At 46.5% G+C, this 23,517-nt stretch overlaps 1 protein-coding gene across 7 annotated transcripts in view; it reads left to right on the top strand.

Moving 5' to 3' along the window:
- NECAB1 (N-terminal EF-hand calcium binding protein 1) overlaps positions 1-23,517 on the top strand; it is a 319,716-nt gene that overhangs the window by 39,327 nt on the left and 256,872 nt on the right. The window contains exons 1-2 of one of the 7 annotated variants that reach the window (XR_004538298.1): positions 2,939-3,328; positions 4,995-5,109. The exons of 3 other annotated variants lie outside the window; for them this stretch is intronic. The gene's annotated coding sequence lies outside the window, so the exon portion shown is untranslated. Of the gene's footprint in view, positions 1-2,938; positions 3,329-4,994; positions 5,110-23,517 lie in introns of those variants that run through there. 3 more of the 7 variants (XM_033933237.1, XR_004538299.1, XR_004538302.1) reach the window with 3 other exon arrangements.

Below are 23,517 nucleotides of genomic sequence, written 5' to 3'. Positions count from 1 at the left end.
CTTAAAAATGTAAACTCTTACAGCAGGGTAAACAGTATTAAGCTGCTAACATTTACAGGCTTCTCAAAACATCAGAGGAACTCTTATGTCCCTTCAGCATCAATTTTTTTACAAAAATTAATTCTCTCTCAAGAACAACTTGACTCTCCCTCAAATAAAGATTAGTTAAAAATATTTACACTCAGAATTTCAATTCCCAAATCAGGGTTACCTTAACTACGCCTGAAAGTCAGATTTATTCCAAGAGATCAAATTTTAAAAATCTCCCCCCCCCCCTCACACACACACCTTTTGACTAAACTGCGGTAGAGGTTTGTACCACAGCCTGGGGCACTAAATGTTCCAACGCTGCTCTAACACTCATAGAATTCCTATGAGCTTCGGAGCAGCGTTGGAGTATTTAGCGCTCCAGGCCACGGTAGAAACCTCTATCGTTGCTTAGTAAAAGGGATGGAGGAGGCTAATCTGTTACTCAAACTTTTCTCTCACATACACTCAACAATTTATTTATTTTCACTATCTGATATTTAACTTTTTCTACAAAATGTCCTCACATGCAGAACAAACAGCATAGGCTTCTTCTCTCTTTAAGTCTTAAGTTACTCTCTCCTAACTGAAACCTCAGCAAGGTTCCTAACTGGACATTTGCAGGCAATCAAAGAGCTCCTCTCAAAGGCACACAAACCTCTGCACATTCCAACTTCAATTTTAAATTAATTTTAAACTCAAAAACCTTCATTTTAAAAGTTTAATCACTAAATTCAGGTGTGTTTATACTCAAAATCATTACTCTTATTAAAATATTTCAATATTTAACTTGCAAGAATTTTATTTGTAACTTTGACCAACTTCAGCTATTACTGAGCTCCAGAAACATTTTTACAGTGCTACAAACATGTGGAGGGGCATAATTAAAAAAAAACAAAAAACATCTAAGTCCCCTTTTGGCCTAGGCCCTAAATGCTGAAAGTAGAAGCAGGGAAAATGTCCATTCTCAAAAAAAATGTCCAAAATTAGGTTTTGAGAATGGCCCACCTCTACGTTCAGCTGTTTAAATGCCCAGACCACCATTATGTCTACATTTACAACACATTACCAACCAAAAAACAGCCTAAGTCCCAAATGTCCAAACCCAGACCTTTTAAGCGAAGGAGAGGCCAGTCCTTTGCCTAAAAGCTGGATTCTGTAACCAGTGTCTGTCAGAAAGAACACTGGTTATAGAATCCACACACCCCTCCCCAGCAACGATTGCGGCAGGAGAGATGCCTCATCTCCCCTGCCGCGATCCTCTCCCTGAAGTGCCGTGGTTCGTGGGGGTGGGAATCGCCATCGTGACAGGAGAGATAACCAATCTCTCCTGCCGAGACAAGACCCCCCACCCCCCCGATCCGATCCGGGCAGGAGGGAGCCCAACTCCTCCTGTCCCCGTTGCATCCCCCACCCCCTTGAACCATGAACAAATTTTTGGTTTAACAGGGCAGGAGGGGAGCAAGAGCCAGTGAAGTTAATTCCCTTTCTAGTGTGATTGTTAAAGAATTTACAACACACGAGGATCTGAGGCTCTGCCCCTTTGAAAATAATTGAAAGCGATTTAGATATTTAAAAGCTATTCACAGCAGAATAACACCTCTGAATAATTAGGATTAAGGATTTTGAAATTGTTTTTGAAAAGGGTATTTTTCAAGAAGTATATGTTCTTTCTCATCCTATATATAATTTTGGGTCTGTACTTTGTCCCTGCAGTGGTAATCTGGTCACTTTTGATACCTTCTGGGCACTTATACCTGTTTTTAGATCACCTAAGTCACAACATATAAGTTCCATCTGCGCAGTCTCGTTAAACTTTCGATTATCCCTGCAGTACAACTAAATCTAGGTCAGCCCACATCCCGCCTACTTCCTGCCTTAACCACTCCTCCAAAAACACTCCTTTCAGCTCTGGGTGTATAGCGGCATTCACAGGCCTAAAAAGTCTCTGGATACATCTAAAAACCGGCACTTGGACGACCTGTCTTTTAGATCGTTCAAGTGCCGATTTGGGTAGGTTTTTAGATGTATTTCTGTTTTGATTATGAACCTCATAATGTTTGAATTGGCTTCAGGACTCTCTCCCCCCCCCCCCCCCCCCCCCCCCCCACATACCTATCTTGTCACACCAAAAACTTCTGTCTAGATACAGTGTTACATGATATAACTTCCAGGCTGTTTGTCAAATCACAGGTAGGCTTCTCTTCCTGCAATTCCACACAGCAGCCTTTTCCTTTTATTCGATTTTTTACACCAATGAAAAATGTACAGGGTTTCTTTTGAGGTTCAGCTACTTCCCTCAGAAAACCTTCAATTCATACAGGCATGTCAGTAGGTTTCCAGCCATAAAGAGTCACAAAACAAAGTGGATAAAAACCACGGTATCTGGATGAACACACCTTTTTATTATAGGAGCAATTCTTGATTGTAGTAGTTCCCAAATATGCATGGTGATAGGGAGTGTAATATGTGACTCAACACGGTCTGTGTTTTGGCAGTGGATGCCTTCCTCAGGAGTCCAATTGATCCACTATTGCACATTCAAGTTAAAGTATGAAATGTTCCTATTTCACTGCATACATATGAGCTTCAAATTGGTACTTCTGCACTACTTTTTCTTATGCTTATATGAAAGACAAGTTTTGCTAGGCTCAGCTATCATTCCTGTCTATTTTTTAAAGTAGAAAACATAGCATGTTTTTTCTCATAAAGTGCTGACATACAAATAAATTATATCAGGATAGAAACACCGCCTTGATAGCTCATTCAAAGATGTATGAGTCATTAAATGATAGAACTGAAAAGTGAAATTTGGCAGACGGAGATATAAAAGAGATAAGGGTAACCAGGTGGCAGAAATTCATCTGATTAGATTGCACTGGAGATGGCCAACATTGGTTTATTAGATTTATTTTCCACCTAATCAACTGAATGCTCTCGGTGGAGGACAGCAAAAATCAAAAGCAATATAAAATCAAGAACAATACAATAAAGATCAAAAGCATTATAAACATATACAATATGAATGCCATGCAGGAAGAATAATAAGTGAGATACTGATTTAAGAAGCAAATGTATCTTATTTAGATTTCATGTAAGGAGATAAATTTTGATACTATTATATGTATCCTCTTTTTTGCCATGTTGTAATCAATCATGCATTTGCTAAATTATATTTTAACTTACTAGTATGTATTTTTCTAATTTGACTAATAGACCCTCAGAGAAAGGCGATGAAAATGGTAAGGGGTTTGAGCCAAAAGACGTACAAGGAGAGACTGGAAGATCTAGAGGAGAGGAGGTACAGCATAATACAGAACCAAATCTTTTACAGAGAAGGGAATATGATAAAACTAGAGGGCATAAATTGAGACTACAGGGCGGTAGACTTAAGAGTAATGTTAAAAAAATTATTTTTTCATGGACAGGGTGGTGGATATCTTGAATGCCTTCACAAGGGAGGTGGTGGAGAGTAAAACAGTGACAGAATTCAAAAAAGCATGGGAGAAACACAAAGGATTTCTAATCAAAAAATGAAGGGTATAAATTGAAGAACTAGGACCAAAACTAAGCAGACTTGTATGATCAGTGTACCGTATATGGCTATATAGATGGACTGGGGAGGGCTTCAATGGAAGCTACAATATTTTGGGATGGTTTAGAAAGGCTGGAGTGAGCTTGGATGGCAACTCCAGTAGTTGGAACCTAATGGCAGTGCCAGGCAGACTTCTACGGCAGAAATATCAAAGAAAAAATATACTGTTGGGCAGTCTGGATGGACCACACGGGTTTTTATCTGCCATCATTTACTGTGTTGCTATGTTACTCTGATTGCCCTAAGTGCACAGGGAAAAATGTAAGATCTGTGACACAACCTACCAATATATTGTGATATGCATACCCTCAGCCAAAGCAAAGACCAGTGGCCCCATAAAGTAAGTACCTGGTCTGGGGATCTTTAGGGGCAGAGAACAAAGGTTGAGAGGTTAAGTAAAGAGATAGAGCCTGATTTTGTATAGGATGCCTGGTCTCAGCAGTCGCCTAAGTGGCTTTTGAGAATAGCACACGGGCATCCTATATAGAATTGCATCTGTCGTAACAGACAGATGCCTAACTCCGCCTAACCACCTCGATTCTCTAACCAGTGTCAATGTATACCATTTAGAGAATTGCATTGCTGCTGAGCTGATCATGGCAAGGGAATCCCCCTGATATGATCAGCTGAGTGGCAGCGGTAGGGAACCCCAGAACCCCACTGCAATTCGGCCAGCAGGAGGGATGTCCACTTCCTCCTGCCGCCACCACCGACCTCCTCACACACTATCCGAGGCAGGAGGAATGCACACTCCCTCCTGCCAACACCCCTCCCCCCACAACATCCCTGGCACAAGGGATGCCTACTCTCTCCTGCCAAACCCCCTGAACCTCCAACCCCCAAAGTTGCCTAAGGCTCCGATTGGCCAGATCCCTAAGGCCCCTCTAATGGGAGTGGTTTTAGACAGCAGAGGTTATGGTAAGAACGGCTAATGTAGCTGGTTTTAAGAAATGTTTGGACAGTTTCCTTGAAGAAAAGTCCATCATCTGTTATTGAGACAGACATGGGAGAAGCCACTGCTTTCCCTGAATCAGTAGCATGAAATGTTGCTACTATTGTGGTTTTTGTCATGTACTATTGACTTGGATTGGCCAGCATGAAGATGGGCTACTGGGCTAGATGGACCATTGATCTGACCCAGTAAGGTTTTCTTATGTTCTAATGTACAGGCATGAAGAATGCACATGTGTGTGTGTATTTTATAAAATAGATGCATACCTCGTGACTCAGCCTATGATTTACCTATCTGGAATATTTACCTATATTCCAGTCACATAAAGGTAGATGCAAAGAATGTCCATGCCTATTTTATACAGGCGTAACTCTTGAAATAATTTTTTTTTTTTTTTTTTGCAAATCATTTTTATTAAAGGCAATCAGAGGAGCAAACAGGATACAAGATAAGCAGACACATAACAGAAGCGGCTGTGTACATTGCAAAACAAGCACCATCAGCATAGAAAATATGAACAACATAACAAACATAGGTAATTAGACATTTTCTACAGGTAAAATGAGGTTTACTTGTGAAAAGAAGATTTATAAAATTATTCCCTCAGTATGGGAAACATTTTCATCTCAAGGGATCTAGCTAACTCCTTAGTAGGCTGAATAAATCCCTTTAAAATGCACCTCTTATTCTTTATTACACAAGCATGAGCAGTATGGGTATTAAGCAGATCATAACAGATCTTCCTGCGTGTTAAGATCAGTTTGTAAAAATAAAATCAGGATCAACTCTTTAGCTGGTTCTTGGGAAGGCCAGAAGATGGCATAGCTCTAACACTAATGCAAAACTCTGCAACCCAAGAAGCTATGGACTAGGAAACGTCTTTATATGCTTTTGTACTGCTAAGCTTTTTATTTTCAGAAAATTTAAAGTAAGGGAACACATTATTAAAATAATGGTATTACTTATTATCAGAGTATCAACTTTTTTTTTTTTGGGGGGGGGGGTTCATGGCTCTGTTCCAATTTCAATTCATGTTTAATTTTAGGTATTCCTTTTTTGTAATGTGTTCGTTTTGGGAAAATGTTCTGTTGGGAGCCATATTTAGGTTGATCATACAATACAGGCATCAGTATTTTGACAACAATATTTTGATGATGAGTGCTTAGGTTATTATATCCGTCCAATCTGCTCTCTCACTTGCCAAACAAGATTATTACACCTGCTTGTCTGACTCTCTCTGCTCCAACCCTCGGCACCACTTTGCCAAACTGAACTCCTTACTCAAGGTCCCCCCCTGCTCCAACCCATCCATCACTCCCCCACCCCAGACTATGGCTGAGTACTTCTACGCAAGGTTCACAAAATTAACCTTGAGTTTTCAACCAAACCACCTCCCCAGCCTGTTCTACCAACCCTCCCCCCATGTCCCTTGCCACCTTTCTTCTTTTCCTGAAATTACTGAGAAGAAAATTATACATTTTCTTTCCTCCAAATTCACCACCTGTTACTCTGATCCCATCCCCATTCATCTACTTACCACTATCTCTCCTATTGTCATTCCATCTATCTGCTATATCCTCAATCTATTACTCTCCACTGCAACTGTGCCCAATGCCTTCAAACATGCTGTTGTTACATGCTGGACCCTACCTGCCCTTTCAACTATCTTGTCTCCCTCCTCCTCTTCTTATCCAAGCTACTTGAATGTGCTGCTCACTTTCTTTTATCTCAAAGTTATCTTTGACCCGCTTAAATTTGGCTTTTGCCCATTCTAGAGAAACTGCCCTTACTAAAGTCTCCAGTGTCCTGCTCCTGGCCAAATCCAAAGCCTCCACTCTTATAATAATAATAATAATAACAACAATTTATTTATATACCGCAAAGCCGTGAATTTCTATGTCCCCACATGCCCCATTCTCCAGGGTCACCTGACCCACCAGGCACGGCTCCCAGCCGGCCCACCGCTCATCCCCTGATGAGCCCAGCAGCCAGTAGCTTGGGATACCGCCAAAGGGCCTGTAATGCCATTTCAGGCTCCCCCCCAATGAACAGAGCTGTGACTAAGACAGCGCTCAACGTTCACAACCCATCGAGAAATCGTCCAACAGCAAATCCCAGCCACCGTCGGACAAGTGCACTTGATCCCTCGTGAATAAACCTGAACAGGAAACATCCACCCACTCTTGTCTAATTTGAAACCCTCCCCTAAACTCCACCCACCGCCCAACTTGACGGTTGACTTTACACAAACCCCTGGTCCACCTCCGGGACTCCAGCAGGCGTGATCGGGGAATAATATCTGACCACACCAGCATCGTGCCTGGGAACCATTCCAAAACCACCCGAAGATCACCCTGAATAGTGTCAATCAGATGCTTCCCCATCTGGGAATCCACGTCATTACCGCCCAAGTGCAGCAGCAACACATCCGGTCGATGAGGACGATGTCGGAAGTCCGCCAGCAATGGTAACAGCTGATGCCATCGCATGCCCCGTTGACTCCACCAGATAATGCGAATTCCCAATTGCTGCAGACCCAGGTGCTGGCCTCCGGGCCGGATCATGTCACGCTCCCCTGCCCAGTGTACGAAGGAGTGCCCGACAATCCACACCGTACGCAGCCGCCGCACCGCGTCTGCAAGGCAAACTCAGCAATCAAACCCAACCCAGGAAGAAAAGCCGAGTTAGTAAAGTGGTGGCGCAGAGCATGCAAACAACCTCTGTCAACCACCTGCACCTCCCATGAACCGAGTAACCCCTACTTAGAATCCCCAACAGATCCGCCCTGTCTAGGTATCCCCCAGACCATCCTCTGGGCCATCCCATGAGGGCAAATATAACTCCTCTAGGCAGTGGCGTACCAAGGGGGGGCGGGGGGTTGTTTCACCCCGGGTGCACAGCCCAAGGGGATGCACAGCTGGCCACTCACCATGGAATAGGCTGCCACCGGGGAAAGGCTGCCACTGCCATCATCAAGAACAAGCCAGCGCCAAGTTCTCCCTCCCTGCTTCTCTTCCCCGCGAGCCGACCAACTCTAGCCGTCCGATGTCAATTCTGACGTCGGAGAGGACGTTCTGGGCCAGCTAATCGCTGCCTGGCTGCCTGGCCGAGAGCGGGGAAGAGAAGCAGGACGAACTCGGAGCCGGCCTGTTTCCGATGGTCAATGGCAGCCTTTCTCCGGTGGCGGTGGCAGCAGCATGTTTCCCAATGGCGGTGGCATGGGGAGGGAAGGGAGAAAGAAAGAAAGGGGGGAGGGGGACAGGGAGCCAGAAAGAAAGAAAGGGGAGGGGGACAGGGATCCAGAAAGAAAGAAAGGGGCAGGGTGAAACAAAGAAAGAAAGAAAAAAGATGGGGCATGTGGAGAGAGTGAGAAAGACAGACATAGAGAAAGAAAGGGTGCATGGAGAGAGAAAGAAAGAAGGGGGCAGGGTTAAAGAAAGAAAGAAATGGGGCACGGAGAGAGAGAGAGAGAGAAAGACAAACAGAAAGGAGGCATGGGGAGAGAGAAAGAAAGAAGGGGGTAGGGTGAAAGAAAGAAAGAAATGGGGCACGGAGAGAGAGAAAAAGACAGACAGAGAAAGAAAGGGGGCATGGAGAGAGAAAGAAGGGAGCAGGGTGAAAGAAAGAAATGGGGCAAGGAGAGAGAGAGAGAGAGAGAAAGACAAACATAGAGAAAGAAAGGGGGCATGAGGAGAGAGAAAGAAAGAAGGGGCAGGGTAAAAGAAAGAAATGGGGCACGGAAAGAGAGAGAGAAAGACAGACAGACAGAAAGAAAGAAAGGAGGCATGGAGAGAGAAAGAAAGAAGGGGACAGGATGAAACAAAGAAAAACTTGGGGGAGGGAATGAGGTCTGGGGCAGAGGAAGCATACAGGAGGCTGAAAGAAGGAAAGAAATATGGGATGCACAGTCAGAAGAATAAAGTGCAACCAGAGACTGATAAAATTACCAAAGGTAGGAAAAATGATTTTATTTTCAATTTAGTGATCAAAATGTGTCCGTTTTGAGAATTTATATATGCTGTCTATATTTTGCATTATGGTCCCCTTTTACTAAACCGCAATAGCAGTTTTTAGCACTGGGAGCCTATGAGCGTCAAGAGCAACGTGGGGCATTCAGCGCAGCTCCCTGTGCTAAAAAACACTATCGTGGTTTAGTAAAAAGGGAGGGGATATATTTGTCTATTTTTGTACTAGTATTTTAGCCCGTTACATTAACGGGTGCTAGAATATATGTCTGTCTGTCTTTATTTCTGTCTCTCTCTTTGTCCCGCTGTCTTTCTTCCTATCTTCTTCCCTACTTCCCTGTGCAGCAGTCGCAGCATTCCCTCTCCCTCCATTTACCTTGAGAGGAGCCTGCACAGACCCAACAGCCTGAGCCCCAACCAGTGTAACTTTGCGGCGGCTCCTCTCACGATCGCCGCCTTCTCCGACGCAGGAGCGGCTCGTGAGAGGAGCGGCTGCAGCGTCTTTTAAGTTAAAACAGAAACTTCGGCCCGGCCTGTAGGTCAGGGGTTTCTCGGGCTGACCGCCACCCGCTGCTGGTGGCTCCGTGCTCCGTGCTCGCCCGCTGCGGCCTGCAGCCGCCAACAGCCGCCGCGGCCGACATCCGCCTCGGGGGAAGAGAGAAAGAGAGAGAGATTCACGCGCATGCGCACTCCTACCTTCGGTGCCCTACAACGCACGGAAAACGGGAGCACGCAGGTGGGAGTGCGCATGCGCGGCTTAGGGTTTTATTATATTAGATAAGAACATAAGAAGTTGCCCCCGCTGAATCAGACCAGAGGTCCATCTTGCTCAACGATCCGCTCCCGCGGCGGCCCATCAGGCCTAGTGCCTGAACAGTGGTCCCTGATTAATTTTGTAACTTACCTCTAATCCCATCACTATAATCTACCTTTACTCTTATCTGTACCCCTCAATCCCTTTGTCTTCCAAGTACCTATCCAAAGCTTCTTTGAACCCCTGTAGCGTGCTCCTGTTTATCACATCCTCTGGTAGCGCGTTCCATGTATCCACCACCCTCTGTGTGAAAAAGAACTTCCTGGCGTTTGTTCTAAACCTCTCCCCTTTCAATTTCTCTGAGTGCCCCCTTGTACTTATTGATCCCCTTAATTTGAAAAATCTGTCCCTGTCTATTTTTTCTATGCCCTTCATGATCTTGAAGGTTTCTATCATGTCTCCTCTAAGTCTCCGCTTTTCCAGGGAGAAAAGCCCTAGCTTTTTCAGTATGTCTGTATATGAGAGGTCCTCCATGCCCTTTATTAGCTTAGTTGCTCTTCTCTGGACCCTCTCAAGTATCTCCATGTCCTTCTTGAGGTACGGCGACCAGAACTGAACACAGTACTCCAGGTGTGGGCGCACCATAGCACGATACAGTGGCAGGATGACTTCCTTTGTCCTGGTCGTGATACCCTTCTTAATGATACCCAACATTCTGTTTGCTTTCCTTGAGGCCGTGGCACACTGCGCCGACGCCTTCAATGTTGTGTCTACCATCACTCCCAGGTCTCTTTCAAGGTCGCTCACCCCTAGCGCTGATCCCCCCATTTTGTAAGTGAACATCGGGGTTTTTTTCCCTATATGCATGACCTTGCATTTCCCTATGTTGAAACTCATTTGCCACTTTTTGGCCCATTTTTCCAGTGTTGTCAGATCTTTTTGGAGATCTTCGCAGTCCTCCATGTTATTGACCTTGCGATATAGTTTGGTGTCATCCGCAAATTTAATAACCTCACATTTTGTTCCTGCTTCCAGGTCGTTAATGAATATATTGAATAGGAGCGGTCCCAGCACCGACCGATGTGGAACTCCGCTCGTGACCCATTGCCAGTCTGAGTAATGTCCCTTTACTCCAACCCTCTGTTTCCTGTCCGCCAGCCAGTTTTTGATCCCCTTGCACCCCATGGTTCCATAGCTTCCTTAGTAGTCTTTCGTGTGGCACCTTGTCGAAGGCTTTTTGGAAGTCAAGGTAGATGATATCTATGGATTCCCCTTTATCCACCTGGCTGGTTACCCCCTCAAAGAAGTATAATAAGTTCGTGAGGCATGACCTGCCCTTGCAGAAGCCATGCTGGCTCGACTTTAACTGCCCATAGTTGTCGATGTGTTCCCAGATGCTGTCTTTAATTAGTGCTTCCATCATCTTTCCCGGGACCGAGGTCAAGCTCACCGGCCTGTAGTTTCCTGGGTCTCCCCTTGAGCCTTTCTTGAAGATGGGCGTGATAGTTGTTACTGAGGTGAGATTGCATAGTCATCTGCCTTGACCTCTTTGAAAATCTGTGGAATATAAATGATAATTAACATTTTCTCTGCGTACAGTATGTTTTGTGTTTTTTAAAATTTTATTGTTGGTAGATCATTTTGACTTGGCCACAAAGGTAAGGGGGAGGGAGGGAGGGGAGCTGCTGAAAGACATCTAGTAATCCTTGCAGGCTTGACAGTGCAGGAAATTATTTTTGTAAAATCATGTTTTGTTATGTGACTGGCATTATTTAGACTTTAATTTCTATAAATGAATAGAATAAAAATGATATAAAATTATTTGCTTGTTTTTATGTGTTTGCGCTGAAGGAAAGTGGAGAGAGAGTGGGCTGAGATCGCTGAAGGGAAATGGGGAAGAGAGAGTGGGGAGAAGACGCTGATTTATAAATTGACAATTGTACAGAATATTGTTTCTTTTTATACTTTAATATAATAAGTTCAGTATAAAACAATTCAAGGCTTGTGTGAATGGAATCAGGTGGTTTGTGGGGATGAGGACAGAGCTTACGGGGATTAGACCAATAAAATGGTATTTTCTTATTTCTCATTATTTGTTTTATTTTTATGTTACTATGTTACTTATGTATCAGTTTTTTCAAATTTACATCTATTGTCTTTATATTTTGCACAGTATTAGAGGACATGTATTACTGTTTTTGTGGTGTGGTGTTGCATTGGATGCAGAGTCTGGTTTCTTGGCAGTTCAGTTTAACTTTTGTCTACATATTTCTATTTTTAGTTTGTGATTATTCCATATTGGGCAAGGGTGTATCTGTCTGTGTGTATGAAAGGGACATGGCTTTCTGATAGCATCGACTGTACAGGATCAATTGACTGTGCAGGATCTGGCTTGTTTAGTTTTACAATGTATGTGTTGGTGTTCTAGTGCTCACTGCAGTGTTTAAGATGCTGACTTTTCCTAGGTACACTCTTGTGCGATATGTGGATTGTTACTAAAAATCATATTTTTCATATAGATGAGGGGGTCAAAAAATTGTCACATATGCTAGGTACGCCACTGCCTCTAGGCCCCCGAGGAGCGCCCCAACTGTTGAATCCCCTCTCCTGGCACCCCCGCCAGAAACGCACACGTGGCCGCTCCAATCCTAAACAAATGAGTGCCATAGTGCACTGGCTCCTCCCCACACCTGCGCAAAACTAAGCGCAGCATGGCTAAGAACTGATACCGCGTAAGGTACACCCCATTCACATGCAACAACAAGGCCAGCCCCAATGGAGGACGCACTGCCATGTAGGACGACAGAGCCGCAACAGGGCACGTAAACATTGCCCATGATCTTATGCAAAACCACCATGCGACCCCTGCCCAGCTGGTCCGTCTTGGATCTGGCAATATATAAGCGAACGGAGCTGTCACCATACTGAACACGCTGCAACAAGCGGCCACGCGCGCCCACTGAGTCAGCGGAGTGCACAAGTAGTTCCCCGATACGGAAGGCTCCAAAGAATGCTAGACAAAATGCCACTGTGAACAGCAGCTCCTCGTATCGGGACCGCACCACTGCTGGCTACTCTGTGAGTATCCGCACCAACAAATCATGAGTGATTGGCAGCCGCGAGTCCAGTTGCTGCAGCGCAATCAGGGCCATGGCGGCCAGCATTCTACGCACCAAAAACCCAGAAGATGGGCAACACCACCCCAAAGCCTTAGAAAAGAAAGCAAAGCCTGCTAAATGGCCCGCCACCATTCCCCGGGACAAACCCATGCGATGGGAATCCAAAACAAAATCAGCGAGCAAGTCCTCTGATACTGGCCCCAGGATCCTTCCCCGAGTTGAAAGGAAGGCGAATAATCGTCTGAATCCAGCACTGTAGCGAGTCCAAGTGGACGGAGCCACCGACAAGCTCAACATGTCCCAAAGCCCTTCACGACCAGGCTCCATGAATGCTCTGGCATCCGTAACCCCTGGGGCCACGCTCCGGGTGCCAACAGACGAAACTGCGAAAAGTTAAATCGAGAGAGAGCATCAGCAATACAGTTTCGCACCCCTGGCACATGCCTAGCCCTGATGTATAAATTGAGCTGCAGATAACGCAGGACAATCTTGCGCATCAACACGTTAACCTTCAAACACTTCGCAGCCTGCCGATTAACCACCTCCACTACCCCCATATTGTCACACCAAAAGACTACGCGCTTATTGCATAACTGGGCAGGCCAGAGCTCACAGGCGACCAACAGTGGGAAGAGCTCCAGGAGAGTCACATTGCATGTAACTCCACTCCGTTGCCATGCAGCTGGTGCCATGCTGCGCATCAGTCCCCTTGGCAGTAAAGGCCGAAACCTAGTCCACCTGCCGCATCTGAGTACAGCTCCAAATCCTGGTTAGACAACTCGGGCTGCTGAATCAGAAGCGTCCCATTAAAATGGGTAAAGAAAAGGGCACACATCCAGAGATCGGCCCGCATGCCAGCCAAGATGTGCACGAAGTGTCGACGATCCCACACACCAGAGGTGGCCACTGCGAGCCGCCGTGCAAAGGCCCGACCCATAGGCAGGACCCAGCAAGCAAAGTTAAGCGACCCTAACAGCGATTGAACATCTTGCAGAGTAGCCTTTGTCAGCCTAGCTATCGCTACCATTCAGTATTTTTAGTTGGCATTACTTATGTCAGCGAAGGCCTTAATGTCTGATTAAGAGGGTGCTTAGGACATTGGGTCCAAGTGCACAGATCAAGCCAGAGACTTAATCCCATCTTCCATGCTTGCAAGTATCACACCCTCCTTTGTCAATTAAATTGACCATTGTCTCAAACAGTTTGCAAGTTCTAAACAGAAAGATACTGGAACATACAATATTTTCTCTATTCAGAATGGGATTCCAAGGTATAAAAGCCTCCTCTCTGCTCTATCAATCTAGCTATCAATCTATCTATCAATCTGTGGAGGAGAGGGGTCTTGGCTCTCTTTCTCTCTCTCTCTGCCTTTCCCTGAAACTTCACACTTCCTTCTGGACTCTGTAAAGCAGGGAAACTGCTTTGCTCTCTGCTTAATTGTAATGCTTATAAATATTGCTTTTCTGTAAGCCTATTTCTATAATATATTCTTTATGCAATCACCTCTGGCTGTGCCTATTATTCTACTTCCTGATGAAACTTCAGTGAGGGAACTGAATCTGGGACCAGCGTTTGTCAGTACGCCTTTTCACTTAACCCCTACCACCATACATTGGGGGGGGCCACTAACAAAACTGACAGCCTTGTGTGACTCAGCCACCTGTGATATCTGCAGCAACAGCTGCCGCACCTTACCCTGTGGTAACCTGGTGACCATAGCCATGGTATTGAGCTCAATACCCAAGAAAGTAAGCACCGTAGAGGGTCCCTCCGATTTATCCTCCACCAAGGGAACCTGAATTCAGAGGCCACACTTTCAAACGTGGCCTTTAACCTGGGACACACCGCTGAATCCGCCGCTCCAATGAAGAGAAGGTCATCCAGAGAGTGCACTACAGAATCCACCCGTGCTTTCTGTACCGTGACCCAGTACAAGAACATACTAAACATTTCAAAGTATGCACAAGAAATGGAGCAGCCCATCGGCAAACAACGATCGTAATAGAATGCACCCTCAAACCGAAAACCCAGCAGCGGGTAAGAGGAGGGATGTACTGGCAACAGCCGGAAGGCGGACTTGATGTCCACTTTAGCCAGAAGTGCACCATGCCCTGCCTGCAAAATAAGTCAAAGCGCACAGTTAAAGGAGGAATAGCGGACTGCACAAAGGTCACGAGGGATGCCTTCGTTGACGGAGCAACCCAATGGCCACGACAGATTGTGAATCAACCAGAACTTCCCAGGGTCCTTCTTGGGAATGATCGCCAATGGGAGACCATCATAATCGAGAACAGATGCTCCCGAAAAGGCCCCGCAATGCTCCCCCGCCCAATCTCCTCCTGCAATTTAGACTGAACTACCTCCCAGAGTCTAGCCATCGAAGAGGCATTGGGAACCTGGACAGGGATGACCGGTTTCTTGTACGGGATAACAAAACCCTCACCAAAACCCTTCTCCAGAACTACTGCCGCTCTCCGATCGCGGAACCACAGTCAGAGAGCCTCCACCCTAATCGGGATGGGCACCACAGAGGTACCCACCTCATTTGGCCGCCCCTGGAGGCACGGCAACACCTTTTTTAGGGCATTTAAGCACGGAGTGACTCTGCACAGCGAACAGGCGTGCCGGAATCTACAGTCCGGAAACGGGCAGGTCGCTTTGTTGAACTTTCAGCAGAGGTCATTTCCACCCCCTGCACCCTGTCCATTTTGCCCCGCTGCGGAACGAAAGGAATGACTCACACCCATCAAGCCCTGTTGCGCTGACCGCACCGAGCCATTTCCAGCTGCGCCACTCGGCCGAGCCATGTGTGTGAACCACAGGTTGATATCCTGGGTACCCCACGACATGTGTCGGTTTTCCTACTTAGTCATAGTTGAGCCAAGCCCAACTACTGAAGCGATGATAGGCATTGAGAATGGAGTCAGCATAAGCCAAAAGCAGACCATAATACTGAGGACGTTCCTGGCCCCACACGCTAGCTAGCCTCAGAAACGCCCGCATCCAGTTAACGACATTATGGGAGACCTGACCCGATTTAACCCGACCATCCTCCTTTTTCACCTTCTTTTTATTCTTCCTACGCGCCCTTCCCTCGATGAGCCGGAAAATGTCGATACAAGCCCGCTTCCGAATTTTGTGGCGCAACTCCCTGGGCACCTTCTCCCAGACCTCGGTGAGTGCCACTAACACCGGAGACCCCCTGTTCTGGCCCTCCTGCCCAGCCTGCGCACCCGCTGCTCTTGTCTGAGATTAGGAGGAAGACGAAGAAGGTTAAAGAGGAGGAATCCCTATCTCTCCGCCTGCACTTTCCCTTCCCCTTCTTCCTACCCCGGCCTCCCCCCCCCCCCCCCCCCCGCAGCAGCCACTATGGCCATATTACCCATGTCCTGCGCTCCTCCAGCGGTGACAACTCCGCCTGTCGCTCCCAAAGACGCCATCCGCAGCAGCCACCGTTTCGGGACACCGCCGTCCAGTCTCAGTAGACGCGACTCCTCCACCAGTGGCGCCATCCGCAGCAACCACGGGATCAAGACCCCTCCAACCAAGAACTGCTGAACTCCTGTGAAGAAAAATCCAGTCAGGGAGCATAAAACTGAACAGCACCAGTAGAAGTAAAACCAGAGAGACACCCAGAACCCTCTACTCCCCCAAGGGCCCACCAATCCGCTGGATCCCCCACTTCTACCAACCCCCCTGCCCCACGCTGCACCGCTCCCTGGAAAAGATGGCCCACCCATTGGCCAGGGCGCAGGACCCAACCAACACCCCATGGCCCCAAAGCCCAGGGCGGCCAGAAGGTAGAGGAAACCTGGGGTTGCCACTTTCCTAAAGGCTGAGCAGCCACACCCTCACCTTGCTCTCCCTGATGCCATCCCTCACCCCGAACACCCACTCTCTCCTTCCCCCTTTGGCCAGCCTGCACCTCAATCGGCACCCGAGCCACCGAGGCATAAGCTTCCTCACTCCTTTTCTCCCCTATCACACCAGCACCCTGAACCTCCGCAGACCTCCTTCCCAAATATTCCGCACCTCAGCTGGCTGACCTCTGTCCTCAGCATGTGGCACAGGCCCTGCCACTCCAAGCACCTCTCCCGCCGTCTCCGAGGCACTCCCAGCAGCCATCAATACTCTCCCCGTCCCTTCAAGCCTGGGCCATCCCTACGGGCTGCGCTGTCAGATCGAAACACAGAACTGCCCTCTCCCATGATTTCGATAGCGATTGCATCACAGGCCGCAGCGCGAGAACGCCTTGGCGGCAGCAATCGCTCTCGAGCAGGCGTCAAATTCACCGGCACCTCATCTTCATCGAAAGAGTCTCCGGCAGCGAAGGAGAGTTCCACCGCATCGGCACCGGGTTCCACGCTCGCCGCCATCATGCGTCTCAACTGCTGTGGAGGAAAAGCCATCTCGGAGGACCATAGAAACATAGAAGATGACAGCAGATAAGGGCATTAGCCCATCAGGTCTGCCCACTCTACTGACCCACCCCCAAGTCTACTATCCTAGGGATCCCACTCCTAGTGACAGGTTCCCTTGGCTTAACCCTCTAAGGGATCCCACATGGGCATCCCATTTGCTCTTAAATTCTTGCACGCTGTTTGCCTCGATCACCTGCACCGGGAGCTCGTTCCAAGGATCAACCACTTTCTCGGTGAAGAAATATTTCCTGGTGTCGCCATGAAATTTCCCGCCCCTGAGTTTGAGCGGATTCCGTCTTGTGGCTGAGGGTCCTTTGAGAAAGAGAATCTCTTCTTCCATCTCGATACAGCCGGTAATATACTTAAACATCTCGATCATGTCTCCTCTCTCCCTACGTTCCTCGAGTGAGTACAGCCGCAAATTTTTCAGCCTTTCCTCGTACGATAGATCCTTGAGCCCCGAGACCATCCTGGTGGCCATTCGTTGCACCGACTCTACTCTCAGCACATCTTTTCGGTAGTGTGGCCTCCAGAATTGCACACAGTATTCCAGATGAGGTCTCACCATGGTTCTGTATAATGGCATTATGACTTCAGGCTTCCGGCTGACAAAACTCCTGCGGATGCAACCTAACAACTGTCTTGCCTTAGATGAAGCCTTCTCCACATGATCAGCAATTTTCATGTCTGCGCTGATGATCAATCCCAAGTCTCAGGTACGCCCTGAGTCCTCCAAAGCCCCAGCTTTTAAAAAAAACCCTCCCAACGCCCTCCTCGGCCGCGGCTCTCCAATGGCAGGTCTTCCCGATGGCGGGAAAGATCCGTCAGCCAACTTCCTGCCTCCTAACTCCCCAGCCAGCCCCGCGTCTCTGACGGGCTACCAAACGGGCCTCCCAGCTCCGCGTTAGGTTCGCCCATCGAGACAAGCTCTCAGGCTACCTATTTCCAGTGGAGATTCATTTTCTGATTGAACCTGAGTCTCTTTTTCAGAATCTCAGATTTATCATAGGCTAAAGGGTTTACCTGCTCTTCAGCTTCTCTGTCTATGTCCTGTTCTTTAGCTGACTCCTCTCCTGTTTATGATATTCTAGGTTTAATAAAATAGTGAGTACTCTTTTTCTGGGTAATAGTTTTCTCATCTGTTTTCTGAAATCTCTCTCTTACATCACAATTCTTCAACCACCGATCCGCAGACCGGTGCCGGTCCGCTGAAAAATGGTGCCGGACCGTGAAGGATTCGGGTCCCCGCCGCAGCAAAAAGTGCCGACGTCAGCTGACGTGCAACTTCCTGTTGCCGTCGCTATGCCGGCACTCCTGCCTTCCACCTCCTACTCCTGCCGCGTATGTCTCAGCACCCCCGGACAAGCAGGGGCAGCTCTGTGTGCTTTTAACTTCAGCACACAGCTGCCCCTAAGCAGTATTTTAGCCACGGTTTCATGAGGCAGCCTCGGGGCCTTTGGTAGGCCGGCCTGTTTCGATGATGCAATGTGGGCCGGCCTACCAAAGGCCCTGAGGCTGCCTCATGAAACCGCGGCTAAAATACAGCTTAGGGGCAGCTGTGTGCTGAAGTTAAAAGCACACAGAGCTGCCGCTAGCCTACATAGAAGAAACATTTGCTGGAGAGGGAAGGAGGGAAGGGAGTAGGGGTGCTCCTGGACAAGGGAGGGGAAGGGGCTACTGCTGACAGGGGATAAGGGAAAGGGAAGGGACGAGAATTACTGTTGGATAAGGGGAGGAGGAAAGGGAGAAGGGGTACTCCTGTACAAGGGAGGGGAAGGGGCTACTGCTGACAGGGGAGAAGGGAAAGGGAAGGGACGAGAATTACTGTTGGATAAGGGGAGGATGAAAGGGAGAAGGTACTGCTGGACAGGGGAGGAGGAACATTGGAAGGAAACAGCTGGCAGGGAGATTAGAGGAGGGGAAGGAGTCAGGATGGAATGGAGAGATCAGATGAGGGAAAGGGGAGAGACAGAGGAATGACAAAGTAGAAAGAGATTGATGCTGGGAAGGGGGGTCAGATGAAAAATAAGGAAAGAGGGACAAAGAAGCTAGTTCTGGTGTAGGAGAGAGGGGCATAGAAAGAGCGCAGATACCATATGGAAGGGGAAGGGGTAGAGGGCAGACAGTGGATGGAAGAGGCAGATGCTGGATTGAAGAAACAGAGGGCAGACGCTGGATGGAAGAGAGTGAAAAGAAGATGAAAGCAGAAACCAGAGACGACAAAAGGTAGAAAAAAATAATTTTATTTCTATCTTGTGATTAGAATATATCAGATTTAAAATATGTATCCTGCTAGAGCTGATGTTAGACATAACTGGGGAGTGTAAAGCCCAGGCAATGCGTCTTTAGCTTCCAGCTGGCTTAGGGCTCTCTCTGACCAGGATGCAGTTGCCCTAGTTCCACTCCCCCAACACCATTTCTTCCATGTGTGACTGTGGTATTCTGTTAGCATGATATTTGTGTAGCAATCTGTAATAATTTGGCTTATTCAGTTTTCTTGATAGTAGAGGGGATATATGTGAAGGGGAGGGGAGACAGGGGTTTTGTTGATCCTTGCCCTGTATTATTTATATTTATAAAATGACAATTGTACAGAATATTGTTTCTTTTTATACTTTAATAAAATATGTTCAATATAAAATCATAACTATTTGAGGCTTCTGCGGATGGGATCAGATGGTTAACGGGACCGAGCTCGCAGGGATGGGGCGGCAATGGGGTTTTTAAAAATTTCAGTCTTATTAGTTTGCCGGTCCACGAAATAATTATTTTATTTCCGCCGGTCCATAGGTGTAAAAAGGTTGAAGAACACTGTCATACATTACATTAGTGATTTCTATTTTGCCATTACCTTACGGTTCAAGGCGGATTAAACAAGAATTGTCATGATGTTAAGAAATACATTTGGTGGATTACACAAGAATTGTCATGATGCTACGAAATGCATTCGGTGGATTACATGAGAAGTGTCATGATACTAGTAAATGCCTAATGAGTGGTTTGAGTATTTTTGATTTGCTATGTAGATAGTGTTGTGGGTGAAGCTTGGGGCGGGTCTGGTTCTGTTATAAAGGTTTAATGTATTTTTTGAAAGAGTAGGGTTTCTGTTTCTTTTTTGAAGGTTTTGTAGTCTGTGGTCGAGGATAGCAGATTTGTGAGTTGCCTGTCCAGCTTTGCTGCTCTGGTGGCTAGTAGGTTGTCATATATTTTTCTTCATTTGACATTTTTTGTAGGTGGGTGTGTGAATAGTATATGGGTTCTCCTGTGTCTGGTTGAGGTAGATTGAGTTGTTCTAGTAGGTTCTCCTATGTCTGGTTGAGGTAGATTGAGTGTCGGTTGTTCCAGTAGGTTGGGCTGTCTCCGTTTATAGCTTTAAATAGTAGGCAATGAAATTTGAAGTGTACTCTTGCTTGTATTGGGAGCTAGTGTGAGTCGTGGTATGCTATTGTGATGTGGTCATATTTTTTAGCGAGTAGATGAATCTTAGGGCTGTGTTTTGTATTGTTTGTAATTGTTTTATCATAGTTGCTGGGCAGGGGAGATATAGTATGTTGCAGTAGTCTATTAAGCCTAGGATTAGAGATTGTACCACAAGTTGGAATTGTTTTCTGTCGCAATCCCCCAAACTGCCGCAAACTGCGGCAGTTTGGAGGGAGGATCATGGCAGGGGAGATGAGGCATCTCTCCTGCCGCGATCATTGCGATGGGGGGGGGTGGGCAGGTTTCTGGGGCCGCTGAGCTGATCGTGGCAGCCATGATCAGCTCAGCGGCCCCTTTTCAGCACTTATACCTGTTTTGACTTGGTCTAAGTCAAAACATATAAGTTCTGACTAGGCAGCCTATTAAAGGTTTTGGTTATACTTGCTGTACCTCCTGCCCTTTCCCCTCCTCTAAAAACACCTCTTTTTGCTCTAGGCGTTTAGAGGCAGGGGAAAGGCCTATGCTGTTTTAGATACGTCTAAAACCAGCCTTGATTATCGGTACTTGGACGATCTAGCTTTTTGATCATCCAAGTACCAATATAGGCCACTTTTTGGATTTTTTAAAAATTATTATTATTAAGAGCCCCCTAATGTATAATTAAACTCTGGAATTCATTGCCAGAGAAAGTAGTAAAAGCAGTTAGCTTAGCAGAGTTTAAAAAAGGTTTGGATAATATAAATCCTCTGCTTATTCCCAGAATAAACAAGATTTTATGAAAGTATGGTACCCGATTGTCGCACACAACTACTTTCTATATCTGTCTCTATCTGCTGGTCTACCGACATCAAATCTGTTTTACTGTTTGGGATCTTGCTAGGTACTTGTGACCTGGCTTGGCAACTGTTGGAAAAAGGATACTGAGCCTGATGGACCTTCGATCTGTCCTAGTATAGCAACTCTTTTTTGTTCTTATGCCTTTTATCTATACCTAATTTCTATTGCTTGTTCATTCAAAATAGTAAGATTTTATGGAAGTATGGTACCCTTAAGAGATTGTCGCACACAACTACTTTCTATATCTGTCTCTATCTGCTGGTCGACAGATATAACCATAAGTCTGGACTCATCTGTTGGGACTAAAGGAAAGAAAATTATCAGATAAGACATAGTTTCTCCTTTAGGCACAAACACTTATGCCAGCCCTAGAGCAGACCTAGATGGCTGAAAAACTCATGTAAATCATAGTATTCTGCCCATGTATATGCCCACCCTTAAACTATATTGCATTTAGGTGCCATGTTACAAAATAGCTTATAGCCAGGATATTACCATTTACACATGTAGGTGAACATATGTCCAGATGAATGAGGTGGTATGCTTAACAGAGTCTATCAGGCAGTTACAAAAAGAAATAGCCTTCTTGAGAGAACAGGATACTGCTATGCCTATTCTAAAGGTTGAGAGAGAAGTAGTGGATACTGTAGTGACTATGGACATCGGTGTCGGCCATGGCCTCCCCAAAAATTGGCAATCAGAAACATGGCTGTTCTGACTCCCCCACCTACCACCTTCCTGCCGCTGTAATTTAAAATCTTCAGGCAGCCGGCGGCACAACAAAGTGAGCCTCATGTTGTTGGCCTGCCCCAGAAGTATTCTTTCTGCAGCATTTCCTCTTCCCGCATAGGCAGGATGCTTTAGAAAGAACACATCTGGGGCAGGCTGACAGTGGGAGGCTTGCTTTGTTGCACCGCCAGCTGCCCAAAGATTTTAAAATACAGCGGCAGGGAGGTGGTAGGTGGGGGAGACGGGAACTGGAGTGAGGTTGTACCACAGGATCTAGCTGAGGGGGGGGGGACTGGGGTTGGTAATTAGGAAATGACATATCCTGCATGGACTGGGAGTGGGTTGGGAAGTACAGATTCTTTCTGGGCTGGGGGTTAGGAAGGGAAGGAAAGAGAGATACATGCGAGGGGTGGTGGGAAGGGAGAGAAAGAGAGATGCTTCTGGTGGTTAAGGGAAGAGAAAAGGAGAATTGTTGGACATAAGTGTGTGGAGTGGGAGGGAAAGAGATGGTATACATGAGGAAAGGAAGAAAGAGGGAAAATTGTTGCATATGATAGTGGATGGAAGGATGGAAGAGAGAGATGTCAGACCACTGGAATAGGAAGGAGAGAAATGCCAGAGCAGGGAAGGAGAGAGGAGAGATGCCAGAATGCGGGAAGGAGAGGAGAGAAATGCCAGACTGCAGGAAGAAGAGAAGAAAGATGCCAGACCATGGAAAGGAGAGGAGAGAGATTTTAGACCACAGGAAGAGAGAAGGAAGGAGAGGGAGATGTTAGACCATGGGAGAGGCGAGAGATTCCAGGGCTATGGGAAGGAGAGGAGAAAGATGCCAGATGATAGGAAGGGGGAAGACAGAGATGTCTGACTATGGGAGAGGGAGAGAGAAGGATGAGATGGTGCACAGGGATGGAGGTGAAGGGGAAACATAGGGAGGAGATGCTGCACAGCAATGGGTGTGGCAGGGAAGAGATAAGAAGAAATGCTTCTTGTGAATAGATGGGAATAGGGGGAAAAAAGAGGGAGGAGAGGATACAGATGGGAAAGGAAGACATGGAAAACATAAGAACATAAGAATTGCTTCTTCTGGGTCAGACCAGTGGTCCATTGTGCCCAGAAGTCTGCTCATGCGGCGGCCCTTAGGTCAAAGACCAGTGCCCTAACTGAGACTAGCCTTACCTGCGTATGTTCTGGGTTCAGCAGGAATTTATCTAACTTTGTCTTGAATCCCTTGAGGGTGTTTTCCCTGTAACAGCCTCCGGAAGAGTGTTCCAATTTTCTACCATTCTCTGGGTGAAGAAGAACTTCCTTACGTTTATATGGAACCTATCCCCTTTTAAATTTAGAGAGTGCCCTCTCGTTCTCTCTACCTTGGAGAGGGTGAACAACCTGTAGATAGATTTTGAGAAGAAAGCAGAAAAATGGAAGAAAGCTGAATGTTAAAAGTTAATGCTAAAGATGGATGTGGGTCAAAAAGTGAAGAAAAAGAGAAAAACAGCAAATGGATAAGAAGGCCCTGGAAACACAGTTAAGAGCACAGACAGAAGGAAATGCAGCCAGAGACTGGGAAAAGATGGTTAGAAAAATAAAATCACCAGACAACAAAGGTAGGGGAAATAATTTTATTTTCAATTTAGTGATTGAAATGTGTCAGTTTTAAGAATTTATATTGGCTGTCTATATTTTGCATTGTTCAGGAAG

The sequence above is a fragment of the Geotrypetes seraphini genome, chromosome 2 (assembly GCF_902459505.1).
Source record: "Geotrypetes seraphini chromosome 2, aGeoSer1.1, whole genome shotgun sequence".
Taxonomy (NCBI): domain Eukaryota; kingdom Metazoa; phylum Chordata; class Amphibia; order Gymnophiona; family Dermophiidae; genus Geotrypetes; species Geotrypetes seraphini.
Note: the sequence above shows the minus strand (reverse complement) of the source record. Positions and strands in the feature narration are given on the sequence as shown.